Here is a 17,899-nt window from a genome sequence, read left to right on the forward strand (position 1 = left end):
AACTACTATAAATTTCATATGGAACCAAAAAAAGGGCCCGTATAGCTAAGACAATCCTAAGCGAAAAAGAACAAAGATGGAGGCATCACACTGCCTAACTTCAAACTATACTACACGGCTGTAGTAACCAAAACAGCATGGTACTGGTACCAAAACAGATATATAGACCAATGGAACAGAACAGGGGCCTCAGAAATAACACCACACATCTGCAACCATCTGATCTTTGACAAACCTGACAAAAACAAGCAATGGGGAAAGGATTCCCTGTTTAATAAATGGTGTTGGTAAAACTGCCTAGCCATATGCAGAAAACTGAAACTGGACCCCTTCCTTCACCTTATACAAAAATTAACCCAAGTTGGATTAAAGACTTAAACGTAAAACCTAACACCATAAAAGCCCTAGAAGAAAGCCTAGGCAACACCATTCAGGACATAGGCATGGGCAAAGACTTCATGACTAAAACATCAAAAGCAATGACAACAAAAGCCAAAATTGACAAATGGGATCTAATTAAACTGAAGACCTGCACAGCAAAAGAAACTATCATCAGAGTGAACAGGTAACCTACAGAATGGGAGAAATTTTTTGCAATCCATCTGAGAGGGGGCCTAACATCCAGAATCTACAAGGAACTTAAGCAAATTTACAAGAAAGAAAAAAACATCAAAAAGTGGGTGAAGGGTATGAACAGACACTTCTCCAAAGAAGACATATATGCGGCCAACAAACATATGAAGAAAAGCTCGTCATCACTGGTCATTAGTGAAATGCAAATCAAAACCACAATAAGATACCATTTCACGTCAGTTAGAATGGTGATCATTAAAAAGTCAGGAAACAACAGATGCTGCAAAGGATGTGGAGAAATAGGAATGCTTTTACACTGTTGGTGGGAGTGTAAATTAGTTCAACCGTTGTGGAAGACAGTGTGGCGATTCCTCAAGGATCTAGAACCAGAAATACCATTTGACCCATTAATCCCATTACTGGGTGTATACTCAAAGGATTATAAATCATTCTACTATAAAGACATGTGCACATGTATGTTTATTGCAGCACTATTCACAATAGGAAAGAGTTGGAACCAACCCAAATGCCCATCAATGTTAGACTGGATAAAGAAAATGTGGCACAGCCAGGCACCGTGGCTCAGGCCTGTAATCCCAGCACTTTGGAAGGCCGAGACGGGCAGATCACGAGGTCCGGAGATCGAGACCATCCTGGGTAACACAGTGAAACCCTGTGTTAGATAACATTAGGAGAAATGCCTGATGTAGATGATGGATTGATGGGTGCAGCAAATCACTATGGCACGTGGATACCTGTACAACAAACTTGCACGTTCTGCACGTGTATCCCAGAACTTAAAGTATAATAAAACTTTAAAAAAGACTAAAAAAGAAGAGATTATGAAAAAAAGTTATATAGTAAAGGTAAATTTTTAAAAAACATTTGTATAAATCAATGTATTTTAAAAATTAGTCTGTGCCTCTCATTTTATAAGTGAAGTCTAGAAAGATTGAATCGTCTAGGAACCCACATGAAGTTTAGGGTTCAACAGGAGTAGTCTTCTGATTCCTAATCTATGTTTTCTTCTTCTTCTGTAGAGAATGACTATGTTCTTACTATTTTTTATTGCATAGTTATTCTCAATATATGCACTACTAGGTACTGTACCTAGTTGCTGGATGGTTACAAAAATATCAACATACACACATATATACCCACACCTTCCTACACACATACATATCAAGTCGTTTGCAGACTACCTGGGAAAGAATCAGCTATTTCTCTTTAAATTATTGAATTTCCAAACTGCTATCTTTTGTCGAGCTTTCATCTTTCTCATATAAAGAGTATTTGACATCTTCATTTAGTTTCTTAAAAAAGGCTGGAAACATCACCATTTGAGATGATGATAGAAGAACAGTCACGTGCTGCATAACAACCTTTCAGTCAACAACAAATTGTATAGCTGATGATGGTCTTATAAGTTTATAATACTCTTATTTTTACTGTGCCTTTTCCATGTTTAGATACACAAGTAGTTACCATTGTGTTACAGTTGCCTACAATATTCAGTACAGTAACATGCTATAGGGGTTTTGTAGCCTAGGAGCAATAGGCTGTAATATAGCCTAGGTGTGTAGTAGGCTGTACCATCTAGGTTTGTGTAAGTACATGTCATGATGTTTATACGATGACAAAATCACCTAATGATATATTTCTTAGAATGTATCCCCGTTGTTAAGTGATGCATGACTGTAATTAACTCCAGCAAGAATCTTTGAATTCTAAATCTATAGATGTTAAAACTAGTGAATGAAAGTTTGAAGAATGGGATATTTTACATCATCTCAAAGTATCTCTCTGTGAGATACTTATTATCTATAAAGTGAAAAACAGTCACGTGACAGTGGAGAAATGTGGCAGATAACACCTTAAATAAGTGATGAAAATTAACATTATCAGGGATGGATAAATTGACATCATGTAAACTCCTGATACGGTGCAGTAAGCCATAATAATGGGATGAGTTTCATAAATTTTTTTTTGCCTTTGTAAATTTTTGGAATCCCTTGGAATAGAAAATTCAGACTTTATATCTTTTATGTCTGAGTCTACAAAGAAATTTATGGTGCTACTAGATCATTTTCAAAGCGAGCACTCACTTTCCTTTTTAAAGATTTTCTTATATGGAAAATCTTGGTAATTTTGGTTTTATCTGTGTAACTAAAAACACAAGAAAAATGTTTTTATTTATATTCAAGCAAGTAAATATTTTGTATTATTAAAATATAATTGAAAATACTTATAGAAACCTGAGATCTCAGACTTGAAGATAACATTTTCTTCAGAACAAGTAAACTTCGATTGGTCAGTGAGATGCACAATGCTGTTTTTTCATTATATCCTAAGGAAAAAAACTAATGCCTGACTAGCAAGTTTGTTCAGTTAAAATATATTGTTAATGAGGCCAATGTTGTTACATACTGGAACTTGTAAGGGTGTTATTTTGTTCTCTGGCTATACATGTAACACTGGCAAATTGGGTTGCAAATTTATGATTTTGGTTACTTGGGTGTCTAAGTAAGAGTCTGAAAGATTTTTGAAAGAGGTTATAAATTTATTTCCTTTGAATCATTCAGTTACCTTCACCTTAAAAACTTTTTTACTATTTCTTAGGAAATTATTTTAGTTGTATTGAAAAACATAAGCTGTTTATGGGCATCACTATTTTTTTTTTTTTGTATTTTTAGTAGAGATGGAGTTTCACCGTCTTAGCCAGGATAGTCTCAATCTCCTGACCTCGTGACCTGCCCACCTCAGCCTCCCAAAGAGCTAGGATTACAGGCGTGAGCCACCGTTCCCATCCGGGTATCACTATTTTTTTTTAAAGGCAAGCATTAGCTTCTTTAGGATATATTGGGCAGCACTGCATGTGTATGTGGATGATACACATACATATATATACATTTTACATACACGTGTATGTATTTATATGGGAGAGAACATTAATTGTATGTCTAGAGTCTTAAGATTCAAAGGCAGGTCAAAGACAGCTAGCAATAGAACAAAAAGATTTAAATATGAGGAAGCACATAGTTTGTATAAGAGATGTGTGGATTTTTTTAAATTTAAATTTAAATTTAAATTTTTTTAGAGACAGGGTCTCAGTCTGTCACCCACACTGGAGTGCAGTGGTACATTCACAACTCACTGCAGCCTTGACCTCCTAGGCTCAAGCAGTCCTCCTACCTCAGCCTCCTGAGTAGCTGCAATAGATGTGTTTTTTTAAAAAACTATGAATAAATTGAACTTTGCAATATCATAATTTAAATGTACTGGGGAAATGTCACTGTTTCAAGATAGTATGAAATAGCATTGGTGACTGTGGCCTGTCAGTTATTTTTATGGTTCAAAAGAGTTTTGAAATTTATTTTTCTTAGCTGCTGGCAAACTTCTCTACTTATCTAATCTTCTACATATTCTTGACATGGGAAGATCACCCTATTTTATATGTATATATTGGAGACAAGGTCTCACTCTGTCGCCCTGGCTAGAGTGCAATGGCACAATCTCAGCTCACTACAACCTCTGCCTCCTGGGTTCAAGAGATCCTTGTGCCTCAGACTCCGGAGTTGCCGGGATTACAGATGTGTGCCACCATGCCCGGCTAATTTTTTCTATTTTTAGTAGAGATAGAGTTTTTCCCATGTTGCCTAGGCTAGTCTCAAACTCCTGAGCTCAGGCAGTCTGCCCGCCTCGGCCTCCCAAAGTGCTAGAATTACAGGTGTGAGCCACCATGTCTGGCCTCACCTATAATATTGCACTAGTATTGCTGTCTTTTTATTCGCTGTGTGCCTCAGCTTCCTTCAGTAAAGCAAATTAGAGCCAGTTGTCTTGTAGGATTTGGTCATATATATAATTCTCTTTATACCAAATTCCACTAACTAGCAAATTATTTTGCTTAATATCTGAAAAAGACACTAAATTGTAAGATTACATTTTAAAAATATGCAACATACTATATATCCTTGCATCATGTTGGAGATGTCAGCCTAAATTTTCAAATGCTAGTTATCACTTTAAGCTGTTATTCATTTTTAACATTACAAATTTATTATTCCTATATAAGGTTAAAATTATTAAATTTTTTAATTGCAGTGTTGGCTTTTAGTTATTTTGAAGACTGTGTTGCATTAAAGTGTAACTTGATATGGAACAGGGAATATTGCTACAAATAATTGAATTAGAAAGAAAACTGGAAATGCTTTCCTCTCTGATTTTTCTTTCCTCTCTTCTCTTCACTACAGATTTATTTTTAAAGACCAGTTATGTTTTCCCTGTTCCACTCTCTCCCATTTCATTCGTTCATTACTACAGACTACCTTCTGCCCATATTACCTCTTCCTTGATATCTCAACAAGATCACTATATCCTCTTAATTTCCATATTTTGTGAACAATTTCCAGTAGTTTTCTTTCTTGGCCTTTCTGAAACAACTTATACTACCGACTGTTGATTCATTCCTTTTCTAAAATTCTATATGCTTTTGGCTTCTGGTCAGACAGTTCTTTCCTGATCCTTTCATATTGTTCCTTTTTGGCCTTCCTCTGGCCTCCTCTTTCTCTCAAGGAGGAATGAAAACTATAAGATATAATCGCTTGGTTGATATTCCCTCTAAATTTGACACAACTACAGTAGTCACCCCTTATCTGAGGTTTTGCTTCTGTGGTTTCAGTTGCCCACAGTCAACCAGGGTCTGAAAACAGGCGAGTTACTGTACAATAAGATATTTTGAGAGAGGCCACATTCACTTAACTTTTATTACAGTATATTTTTATTATTATTAAAATTGTTTTATTTTATTAATTGTTATTCTTTTGCTGTGCCTAATTTATAAATCAGACCTTATCATAGGTATATTTGTATAGGAAAAAACATAGTATATGTAGGGTTCGGTACTATCTGTAGTTTCAGGCATCCACTGGGGGCCTCGGAACATATTTCCCATCGATAGATAAGGGAACATGACTATAACCAGAAGTTGTATATATAAAGTAGTTTTGTTGTCTTTATATAAAAAAAATCAATTTCCTTTAAAAAAATTTCATTTACTGTCTTGGGTTAGGAAATAATTTTTCTTTCTAGGCCTATTTTTTACTATTACTTTGACATGAATTTGCATTTTCTCTCCTTTTGAGTAGTTTCAGTTAGTTTAGAATTTCAAGTAGTTTGAATTCCAAGGATTCATGGAATATGTGAATTGAGATAACTCTGTTAAGGAAATTTATGTTGGATCTTTCAGTAAAATTTAATGTAATTCCTAAAAAAAGATCTGTCATTTTATCTAATTGTTAAGGATGATTAAACTTTTTATTTTATATCTTTAAAATATGTTCCTTTTATCACAGAGCACTTTACTTACAGTATTGTTAATCACTTTTCAGTATGGAAATGCATCTTTTTTTCACTCAAAGCTTTGTTTTAAGCATTAAGATGCTTTTTTGAGATTTTCTTCAAATGTAGAACCTTGAAGTAGCTGAGTACTGTCACTTTTACTTCACACATAGGAATTCTTTAAGTGGTTCTCTACAAATGGGTCTCTTGGCCAGAAAACTTGTATTTACCTTTATTTTAAGGATGGATAACAGGACATGCTTTATGAATAAGCATTCTACAATCATCAACAAGACTTGTTCGAACCAAAAATAGGGATCTATTTCCCAAGGAGGGTGAGCTCAATAAATCAGATAACTGGAGTTGGGAATGGATAGTGGTGAGCCTATTTGTAAACTTTGGGTTTCTGAATGTTAATTTTAAGCTTCCTTTTTAAAAGGCCAGTGTTTGTAGAGCTTATCCTGTCAGCAATATCCTGTGTCAATTGTCAGGTCATGTTTAGCGTGTGGAAATGTATTAATCTGCCATAGCTAGCGTTGTAAGAGGCTGGGATAAAGTGAGGGCTCAAGCAGATGAAGAGGGATTAACTGTGTGGATTGAGCAAACTCCTCAATCACTGAACCAGTGATTTTACAAAGGATTAGCTGCTGCTTTTACAAATATTGATTACTGATTTGCTACTCAGAATGGAGATGACATAACTTGTGCGGTTGCTGTGTAGTGCGCTATGTGAAGTGTACATCATTCATATTAATGGATTTGTCATAGCCGTTATAGAAACTGACAGATTGATTATAGCAGCAGTTGCTAGAGCTGTTATGGTTAAGGTTGTGTCAGCATATCTATTAAAACTTCAGGATTTTAGAAGTTTATAGTATAGCCATAAAATTCATTTCCCCAGGTGGAATTTGGAATACTAGTTATTGCCTGGCACAGTTATTTTTGTGCATATTTTACATCAGTTTGAAGACATGTAAGTTGACATAGAGCAAAAATACATTATTGTGTTATTTTTGTAATATCAACAAATTTAGATTCGTTTCATTTTGGAAAATTTGTCAGAAATGCTAGCTTTCTAAACAAGAACATGTCTAGTTCATGTGGACGTCCAAAAATCCGTTTGAATTTTTCTCAGATCAGGAATTGTTTTGAAGCCTTTGGGTATGTTTCTATAAGCACGTGGAGCTTTTTAGAAAATGAAAAATATCTGGGTAATTAAAAGTAAATGGCTATTTTCATTTAAGTAACTTTTTATTACTCTAAAAATTTAGTAGCAAGAATTACAATTATCTATATCAGAGAAAATATGTTCCTTTAATTTTTTTAAGAAATCATTTGTCTTGCAAATGTTTTCTTTATGTCACAACAGGAAAGCTTTTCAGTGAGTTGAGTTGTATCTTAAAGGGTAAGCTGAAGCTTTCTAGGCAATGATAGTGGTGAGGAGTGGGTAAGTGGAGAAAGGTGAGGGAAGAGCACATTTCAGGCAGAGTGAAAACTTGTGTGGGTACATGAGACTTGGCCTGTTTGAAGAATAGCCAGGTATGTGAGCATTCTCAAAGTAGTACCTTCATATATGTTGGGAATATTGTTTTCAAATTGTATCATTGTGCTATAAAACTATACTTGTATTGATTAAATTAAATTTTATAGATTAATGGGTGGCATTTTTCCTGGCTATGAGTCTAATAATATAAATTGATTTAAATTACTTAAAAGCCCATTTTTTGTTTTTTATTTTAAAAGTTGTATTATATAAAATTTTAAATGTGTAATACCTGCTTATAACAAACTTGTTCCCTCTCTGCAAAAGGAAAAAAAAATTCCCTACACTCCCTAGAAGTAAGAACTGCTAACAGTTCTATGTGCCCTTCCAGACATTTTTTCTGAGTTGTAAGAATACATATGTGTGCTAGAAAAAACATGGAACCAGATATTTCTTAAATTTGAAAAAGTAGTATATCATGCCAGGCGTGGTGGCTCACGCCTGTAATCCCGGCACTTTGGGAGGCTGAGGTGGGCGGATCACGAGGTCAGGAGATTGAGACCATCCTGGCTAACGTGGCGAAACCCCAACTCTATTAAAAATACAAAAAAATTTGCCGGGCGTTCTGGCACGTCCATGTAGTCCCAGCTACTCGGGAGGCTGAGGCAGGAGAATCACTTGAACCTGGGAGGTAGAGGTTGCAATGAGCCGAGATTGCACCACTGCACTCCAGCCTGGATGACAGAGCGAGACTCCATCTCAAAAAAAAAAAAAAGTATATCACTATATATATTAATATACCACTTGTGTTTTTTCAACCAAGTATCATGGGCATCTTTCTACATTATCTTTCCATATTAATGCACACAGATCTATAGCATTATTTGGAATGGCTTCATACTGTTCCTCTTGCTGGGCATTTTCCATCTTTCTGTTGTCACAAATGGTATATCAGTGAATATTCTGGCTTATACACCATCATGTAACAGCACTTTAATTTGTAGGATAGATTCTTGGGAGTTGAATTATCAGGGTATTGTCAAATTTTCATCCACAAACCTGTATTAAGCTATACTCCCCAAAAGAGGGTGAGTAGAGTTGCAAGTACCATCTTTTCTTGCCCTCCTCCCTGTTTGATATTCTTAATCTTTACAGTTTTTGCCAGTCCTATAAGTTAAAAAGTAGTTTTTAGTGAGGTTTATTCATTTGTTTGTTCATTCAGCAAATTTAACAAACACTTCTGTGTCCCAGGCACTAATCTAGGCCCTAGGGATACAGCAGTGAAGAAGACAGTTGTGGTCTCTGGGCTTTTGGAACTTACATTCTAATGGAGGTAGGGAGAGCTGGAGAAAGACTACAAATCAATAAACACTCATCTCTTTTCATGTTTATTAACCTTTGTACTTATTCCATGAATTGCTGGGTTCGTATCCTTTACCTGTTTTTCTATTGACCTGTTCACTTTTTTCTTATTAATTTGCAGTTCATTGTGACATCCGTGCAAATGTTTTCTCCTATAAATACACCTTGAATAAGTCATCGTTTGACAAGTGAATGACTGTACCAGTTCTTATCCATGTATGGAATTATAGTAGTACACCTGACTTCTTTGGTTGGTGAGAAAGAATTGGACTAAGTCTTAAATTTCCATATTTCAACATTCTCTGAGGAATTTGTAAAAATTATTTTTGTATTTTTAAAAGTACATTAGAACTGTGAGTCTTGTGTGAGATTTAAAGCTATCCAGGTGAAGGGGACTTAATTGAATTAATTTAATTAATAACTTGTTATCAATATTAAGATAGATAAAACATTATGTATGTAAATTTTGTTTTTCAGTGAGAATATACATCATGATCTATTCAGACATGATTAATTACAGCTGAATTCTTAGAGAAACATGTAATATGATATCTTATCATAAGATCTTATCATATCTAAATTGACTTGGAATAACTTGTGTTATGCCATTTATTCATATGGAATTTTAGTGGGATGTGTATCTTTCAGATTTTAAGTCTTTTTCATATTTTCAAGAAGTCATTGTATATTTCAAATATTTATGAGCAAACTACAGATTCAGAGTTCAGACCGTTTTGTTGCCTTAGCCTGCTCTGAGGTAACTTCCAGTGCCTTACAGGGCAAATGAAGGAGCACTGAACTGCTCTTGATGTGATGTTCAAGTGTGACTGAACAGCACTGGTTGTTTGCATGAAGTTACATCAGTTATTGTGTGTTGTTAGCAATCATTTTGTTCTGCTCAATATTCCATCAGTTTCTTTTTCAAAGTTTAATTTTGACATTTCTAATTTGAACTAAATAGTTAAAATTTCTTGGTGAAATTGTTCTGGTAATGACAACTCTTAGTTGGGAGAAAAGGAGACCATGGACGATTGGGCTATGTCAGCTCTGGCAGATCCTGCAGTGAGATAGCCCACACAGTGAACATATTAATGGATTGCCTTTTGATGTCTCCTCATAGTAAATATCAGTTGCTATATTTGTCAGTTGTTTTTTTTTTTTTCCACATCTTGAATACTTTATTATTATTATTTTTTTTTGCTACGGAGTCTCACTGTGTTGCCCAGACTGGAGTTCAGTGGTGTGATCTTGGCTTGCTGCAATGTCTGCCTCCCGGATTCAAGCAATTCTCCCACCTCAGCCTCCAGAGTAGCTAGGATTACAGGCATACGCCACCACGCCCTGCTAATTTTTATATTTTCAGTGGAGAAGGGGTTTCACCATCTTGGCCAGGTTGGTTTCAAACTCCTGACCTCAAGTGATCCACTCACCTCAGCCTCCCAAAGTGCTGGGATTACAGGCATGAGCCACTGTGCCTGGCTTACTTTTTAAAAAATGTGCTAAAATCACATAGCTAAATGGGCACTTTTTGTATTATATGTTCTGTCCCAATTTTCTTCCTTTTTATTATGTTTCTTCATGTTGGTGGTTATAAAGTTTAGAACTGAATGGAGTGTTAGTAGTTGTGAAAGTAGATACTAAGATGGGATATAAATATAAGGATGACCCCTTTGTTCTTCATGTCTTACGGCTATCTTGCCTCTATTTTTCTCTTTCCTCATTGGTTTCTTGAATCTCTTTATTAGTGGGGAATTGCACCTAATCATGAGCTTCTCAAAGGCAAGGACTGTAGCTGTACCTGTTGCTCCATCACAGTGCCTGGTACATATTGGGTGCTCAGTAACTGCCTGATGAATGAACCAACACATGCAGGCAACTGGCTGCTTAATACTGTGTTTTATTATGACAGTCTCTCTTTCGCTCTCGAGACTACTGTGAAAAGTGTCTTCAATGTTTACAAAATTATTTTAATGACCCTTTAACTTTAGCTAGTTATAAATACAAATCATTAGCTGCACTATCATTTATATTTCGGGCATTTTCCTTCTGTTTTCAGTGTGTACTGATTGCAGAACTGTGTTTTATCTATGTATTGATTTTTTTATTTTGCAGTGAACATTAGCTTAGACCATATTTTACAAATCCTATACACAAAACAAGGTTTTTTAAATATACCATTCTGAGCCATATAGATGATTTTGTTTAAAATTATACTTCTACATTTGAAAGAAGTATGCTTGGTGATTTCTATGCACACTCAAGTTTCAGAACACTGCCTTATGATCCCCTTGCTCAAATTCTAGTGAAAAAGACATACTTGTGGCACATCATTTTAGCCTGATATTGTAAATACCACATGAATGTCTATGTCTGTCTCCCTGGCCAGTCTCACAAATGGCCGTTGACAGTTATTCCCCTTTGAAACTAAGGATCAGAAAAGGATTAAGCATGTGGTATGCTTTTATTTTCAGAGTAAGAAGAAAAACTGCTACATATTAACTGTTCTAATATTGAAATTATAGTATGAATTCTCTAGTAATTTACTCAGTTATATGGATAACAATGCTTTATAATCCTTTCAGTTACCTAGGTGTACATATGATTACCAGTTCGTACTGAAGAGTAGACTCAAGCATTTTATCATTCTCAGTAACATGTTGTTCTGTGGACATTTTATGGATACAAAGTAGGTATACGCTTAAAATTTTGCAGGCTAGAATTGTCCTGGCACTGAGTTAGAACTTTATAGGCCAGTTGCTGATTTGTTTTTGTGTTAAGATGATCTTCATCCACGTTTATGTCCCTGCAAAGTCATTAAACTTTGTAAATTGATAAATAAGTGTATTAATTTTACCCCCAGCCTGGCTGGTTGTTAAAGGATATGGCTCTTGACTTAAGCAGCAACATAAAAAGAGTTGTGTTAGCTTCGTGCAGAGAATGGAGCTTTTTCTTGAGATTTAATAGGCAAACAAGATTTTGGAATGATTGTCTGAAAATTGTGCAGGGTGTCTGTTCCTATAGATATTCTATGATCTTATCCTTGAGTTTAACAAAGTTTTTGGGAGCTAGCTGTATACTAGGGCCTTCTCGTTTTGTACTCTGTAGAATTGCTTTTACTGAATTTCACTTTGGCATTAAGCTTTTGGCTTAATATGAACGATGTTATACGAAACAGTCCTATGAAACTTTTATTTTATATACTGTAAAAATGTTATTGAGGACATTGAGAACTATGGGAGAAATTTCTTTCTCATTTCAGTACCAGGAGCCAGAAATAGTTGTGTTTTATTCCCTGAACAATGATCTGTATTTATCTTATGGGCAATGGCTCATATAATTTATTGTATTTCTTGCTTCATGTTGGTTGTTATAAAGCTTATAAGTGAATTTTTGGCCCACTCCTCACAAGTATAAATAACTTTGTAGTTCCAAGTTGTTTTCTGTTCCATCCTGACTTCTAATTTTGCCTTGATTTTAAAAAATATTGAAATAGTGACACAGAAAAGTTGCAAGAATAACACATAGAGTTCCCATATACCTTTCATCCCAATTCCCCTAACATTAACATTTTTCTATACAGGTATTTGCTTTGTCAGTCTGCCTCCTCCCCTTCCTTACCCTTCCCTTCTTCTCCATCTTCCATCCTCCCCCTCTGTCCCACCCTGTGTGTATACACACTGATAGCTCCTGTTTGCTTTTAATTTGCCTCACCAAATGTATCGTACAAATGCCTGTGAAATGCTTTTTGGGGGGAGAAGGAAGCAGTATATTACTAAATTAACAATAATAATAGGTAAGAATGTATGAATTTCATATCTATATTAAAAAAGAGTTATGGAAAAACCTCTTGTTTTAGGTGAAAGGAAGACAAATTGTGTGTGTGTCTGTAAGAGAGAGGGAGAAAGATTGCATACACATGTGTTTTTAGGAAGATACTTATAACACCTTAAACCAGAGTAGGTACTTTGAATGACAGAAGAGGGAAAAATGCCAAGACTTCTTGATTTAAATAAAAAATTAGGTAGTTTCCTTCTTAAATAGAAACAGGTATACTATTTACTTATGAAGACTAAAGCATTAAGAATGTTTGGGTACGTATTTGCTTTAGTAATCAAGCTCAATTTAGTAATCAAATAATCAGAGTAGGACTGTGAAACAGAGTGAGAGCCTTAATTCAGCAATTTACCTCTATTAATAAGTTAGTCATAAAATAATTTCATGTTTGATAGTTTTCAAACTACGCATTTGTCACTTATTATTTTTCTTATTTATTTGTTCATATTAACCACCCCTCAATAATAAGGTTGTTTTGGGAAATGGGAATAGAATGACAATTGTTTGCGTACCTGTTGTTTTTCTTAAGACAGAAACAAAAATGTGTTTTATTATACTGTACAATGTAGAAGACATTGTAACTCTGCATATTCCTATTTCAGATACTTAAGATATAATCTTATGTTATTAATGACTCTAAACTTTTTGTATACAGAATAGGAAAAATAAATGAGTTTAAAGAATATCACAAATTATAAAAATGTTACTTATAATCTGAAAATAATTTTTAAAATTTATACCTCAAAATACACAACATAAAGCTGTTGCAAAAGTAAGTAAATCAATGAAAGAATTGTCCTATGGCCTGTGTGAAAATAAAGCATAGTTGAGTGGAAAGAAGCTAAAGAATTCAGTCTAAATTATATTCATTTCTTATTTCTATGCAGTTTGCTAGAGGAATCTGCATACAAAAGGAACCTCCTTTTCCTTCCATAAACATCATTTTTCCCATTACTAGTTTGTTCCATGTTTGTGTATATATGTTTTTAAACCAAAATGGAAGTATTTCAAATACATTCTTAAGAAGCAAAACTGACCCAAAATCTTACAGATGAAACACCCCCCCACATTTTAAATGTATGGTATATTGGCCATGTGCAGTGGCTCATGCCTATAATCTTAGCACTTTGGGAGGCTAAGGTGGGTGGATCAGCTGAGGTCAGGAGTTCGAGACCAGCCTGGTCAACATGGTGAAACCCCATCTCTACTAAAAATACAAAAATTAGCTGGGCATAGTGATGCACGCCTGTAATCCCAGCTACTCAGGAGGTTGAGGCAGGGAAATCATTGAACCTGGTGGGTGGAGGTTGCAGTGAGCCAAGAACGTGCCACTGCACTCAGTCCTGGGTGAAAGAGCAAGACTCCATCTCAAAAAAAAAAAAAAAAAAGTACGGTATATTAAAATATGTTACAGTTAGGGAACTAATCTTAAATAATAGTGATTGCTTTAATGCCATAGAAAAGTAATGCAATGATGTTGTCTGACATAGTTTCTATAGATGGCATTCATTTATTCCATCAGCAGTGGAACATAGCTTTTCAGAAAATGGACTTTTGGGCAAGTAGACTTAAGGTCCTGGCTTCACTTATTGTGTGTGACCTGGATTTCTGATTGGTAATATAGAGTTAGTAATACTTACCTCTTAGGGTTATATGATGATGAAATGAGATGATGACTGGTATCATCATCTTTACCTAACTCATGGTAAAGGCTCAATAAATGTTAACTGTTGCAGTGCTGATATTTGTAATCATGCCACTGATAGTGCTGTAAAAAAACATATTTAAGCTTATAGTGTGGAGATAATAGAAACATTTGTGTTTGATACAGAGATAGCATAGGTAAGGAAGAAAGAAGTTGGACCTATTATTATTATTATTTGAGACAGGGTCTCACTCTGTCACCCAGGCTGGAGTGCAGTGGCACTATCATAAGCAGCCTTGAACTCCTGGGCTCAAACGATTCTCCTGCCTTCCGAGTAGCTGGGACTACAGGTGTGAGTTACCGTGCCTGAGTAATTAATACATTTTTTATAGAGATGCGGTGTTGCTTGTTACCCAGGCTGTCTCGAACACCTGGCCTCAAGTGAGCTTTCTGCCTCAGCCTCCCAAAGTGCTAGAATTACAAGTGTGAATCACTGCCCCCAGCCGAGGACCTATTATTGTTATTGTTTAAATTTTATACATAATTGTTTGACTTTTAAGATGCCTTCAACAAATTTCCAGTGAAGTTGAGTTTATGTTTCCTGGTTTTCTGTTTTGGGTACTGTTTAGAAAAGAGCCTGGCACATAATATAGACTAGTAAAATATTGTTTAATATATGAGTTAAGAACGTTCCTTTTCATTTATGCTGATCTTTATTATGTATAATCTTGTCAAATATTTGTTTATGCATCAGATTTGTTTTTGGCCAAGTATCTATAACCAGAAAGAAAGTCGTGTGGTTAAAAGGTGTTTAACATTCATGTTTTTATTCTAGTGGTTTATATTTTCAGCCTCCTTTTGTGTGTGTGTGTGTGTGGAACAATGGACTTGTGGCAAATTGGAGTTGCCTTTTAAAAATACTAGTAGTAATAAGAGATAACATTTCTTAAAGAGTTATCTTAAGTGCTATCCTACTAAATCCCCACAGTAACTCTCCATAGTATGCCCGCCTATTATCTACATTGAAATATTTGAAAACTAAAGCTTAATGAAATTGAGTAACTTGCTAAGTCACAGAGCTGGTAGCCATCCTGCAATTTGAATATAAATCCAGGGTCCTGAACATGAATCTAAAATGCAGTATCAGTTTGGGGGCACTTTTGTTGTGGAAAGAGATGCATTAAATTAAAACCCAGTTCATAATTAATTGTATATATTTAATTTTATATATTTAGAGACTGAACATTTGGATATATTTAGAATTATATTTTTAAGTTAAGAAGAAATGTATTCCATTTTAAGCTTGCATCTCATTTTCTCAAAGTATGTATTATAGACTGTTTTAGAAGGCTATTATTTTTTAGAATTTAATGTTTTACTTGCTACAAAGTAGATGACTAAGATATAGGCAGATAAAGACTTGCTGAGGAGTTACTTTATGTGAAAGGTAAAATTTGATTTAAATTTTTTATGTGGAATTGAAAGATCTATTATTTAAAAGTAACCTTTACTAAAATATAAAAACACAGAAGGCGCCCTATATTATAAATATATAAACTAGTAGTCTTGTCTCTAAAGTAAAACCTTATTTTAAAATGATTGATTCAGTATATTGATATGCTATCTTCCCTGGAAATAATTGAGAGAGTCTTATAAGGTTTTCCACAAATTAATAACTCTAGAATTTGTAGATAAAAACCATATTTTAAAATTCTATAAGGAACAAGTTTAATATATTTTAACAATGTGATAACTAGTGGTTTATTGTTAGACCAACAAATCAGAAATCTTAAAGAGATTTTTTTCACATCTACTTTTATGAGAAAGGGACAGAAGTTCTATATTAAAGATTTATCTAAAGAAACAATCTTCAGATATGTAATAAGATAGTTCAGTTTCTGGTCGTATACTTAAGTGTATGTTAAAGTAAAAGAAGCAGTTTTAAATGAATGGAGAAGGATAATTGGACTCTGTATCATATAATTCACATGTACTATTGATCTGTGACTTTTTGAGCATTATTTTAATGGATGTTGATGAACACAATTGATTTCAGATTTCTTTTCATTATTCTGGAATCTTGCCATTAGAATTTTTTGTAGTTTTGTAGATTTCTATGAAAATTAGTAGCAGCAAGAAAGGAAGGAAGAAAAAAAGGGAAAGGAAAGAAGAAGAGAGGAGAGGGAGGGGAAAGAGGAGTGGAGGGGAGGGAAGAGGAGGAAAAGGAAGGAGAGAAGAAGAGAAGGGAGGAGGAGGAGAGGAGGAAGGAAGAGATATAAAATAGAAGCTTTGATTGGACTCTGAACAAATGCTTAATCTTTTGGATTCTATTCATGAGCATATCTTATGTGCATGTAGCTATGATATTAATAGTTTTTGTCTTCTTTGGTTCCAAATAGACCTATTGAAGGCATAGTGAAAATTTCCACTCTTAACTCCTTTAGAGTTAATAAAGGCAAATTTGAATTATCCTCATGGTTACTCCGTTTTTGCTTGGTAGCCTTCAAAATGGCCACTTTTCAGAGGAGGGAGGAGATTAGCAGATGTTAAACCCTTGAGTTGTAACCTCTGCTTTTACCCCAGCGTAGTCACATAGGCTGCTATGTCAGTTCTTAAAGCGTTTTCCCCAAGGCATAACCCTCCTGAGAATTCTATGGTTCTACTAATTGAAAGTTGACCATCTTAATGTCAAAGCATGGTGTGAGCTTTTTTGTTTTTGTTTTTCTTAAAAGAAATGTCATAATAGGCTTAGAGATCACTAGTACTAGTGTATTCACTGGTGAATCTCTTCTGAAGAAAGTAATAGTGCTATGATGAGAAAACAAGCTTTTTGCAAAGACTATGCTAAAGTAACACAATTAGTCCTCTATTAGAGTTACGGCAGTGATTATTGTTTGAGATGCTTATTGAATATATAATATCTTCCTTTTGCTACTAAAAATACTGATAAACAGATTTGAAATTCCAAATTTCCCACATGGAGGGGAGAATTACTCAAATATGAAAAATATTTAATTTATATATTTATTTCTCTCACACATATTCCAGGGCAAGGTTCTAGCTGAATATTAAACCTTTTAAATGACATAAAATAGTTCTATGCTAGATGTAAAAGAAGTTACTAGTTGTTCTATAAAAAATATGTTGTGAGCAATTTCCACATTTGATATAATTGAAACTTCAATCTATCTTGGACCTTGGCCATTTGCTACTGAAAGGACAAGAAAAATATTAGTGTGAATATATTTCATGAAGTCCTGGAATTGGGAGGGCTTTGGAGATTATTGAACCTATTTTTTTTTAGGTTTTAAAAGAAGAAATTGAGTCCAGAGAGGCTAAGTGACATGTTTAAGGTTAAAAAAAAAAAAGTTTAGAACTGAGATTACATTGCAGACTTCTTTAATCTCTGCCACGGATTTTGAAGTCAGTATCAATAAGCTTCTGGATATGTGCCATACCACTAAAACATTTTATTTAATATTTATATCTAAGTTAAGTATAGGTTTCTCTCCTTTGTTGGTGCATAGTCTTTCTTTCTTTTTTTTTTTTTTGAGATGGAGTCTCTGTCTGCCGCCCAGGCTGGAGTGCAGTGGCCAGATCTCGGCTCACTGCAAGCTCCACCTCCCGGGTTCACGCCATTCTCCTGCCTCAGCCTCCCGAGTAGC

General features: G+C 34.7%; 1 protein-coding gene across 3 annotated transcripts in view; it reads left to right on the forward strand.

The window, feature by feature from the left end:
- Positions 1-17,899, forward strand: part of SKAP2 (src kinase associated phosphoprotein 2) — a 360,207-nt gene that overhangs the window by 256,128 nt on the left and 86,180 nt on the right. The window lies entirely within an intron of this gene.

The sequence above is a fragment of the Mandrillus leucophaeus genome, unplaced genomic scaffold (genome assembly GCF_000951045.1).
Source record: "Mandrillus leucophaeus isolate KB7577 unplaced genomic scaffold, Mleu.le_1.0 Scaffold128, whole genome shotgun sequence".
Lineage (NCBI taxonomy): Eukaryota > Metazoa > Chordata > Mammalia > Primates > Cercopithecidae > Mandrillus > Mandrillus leucophaeus.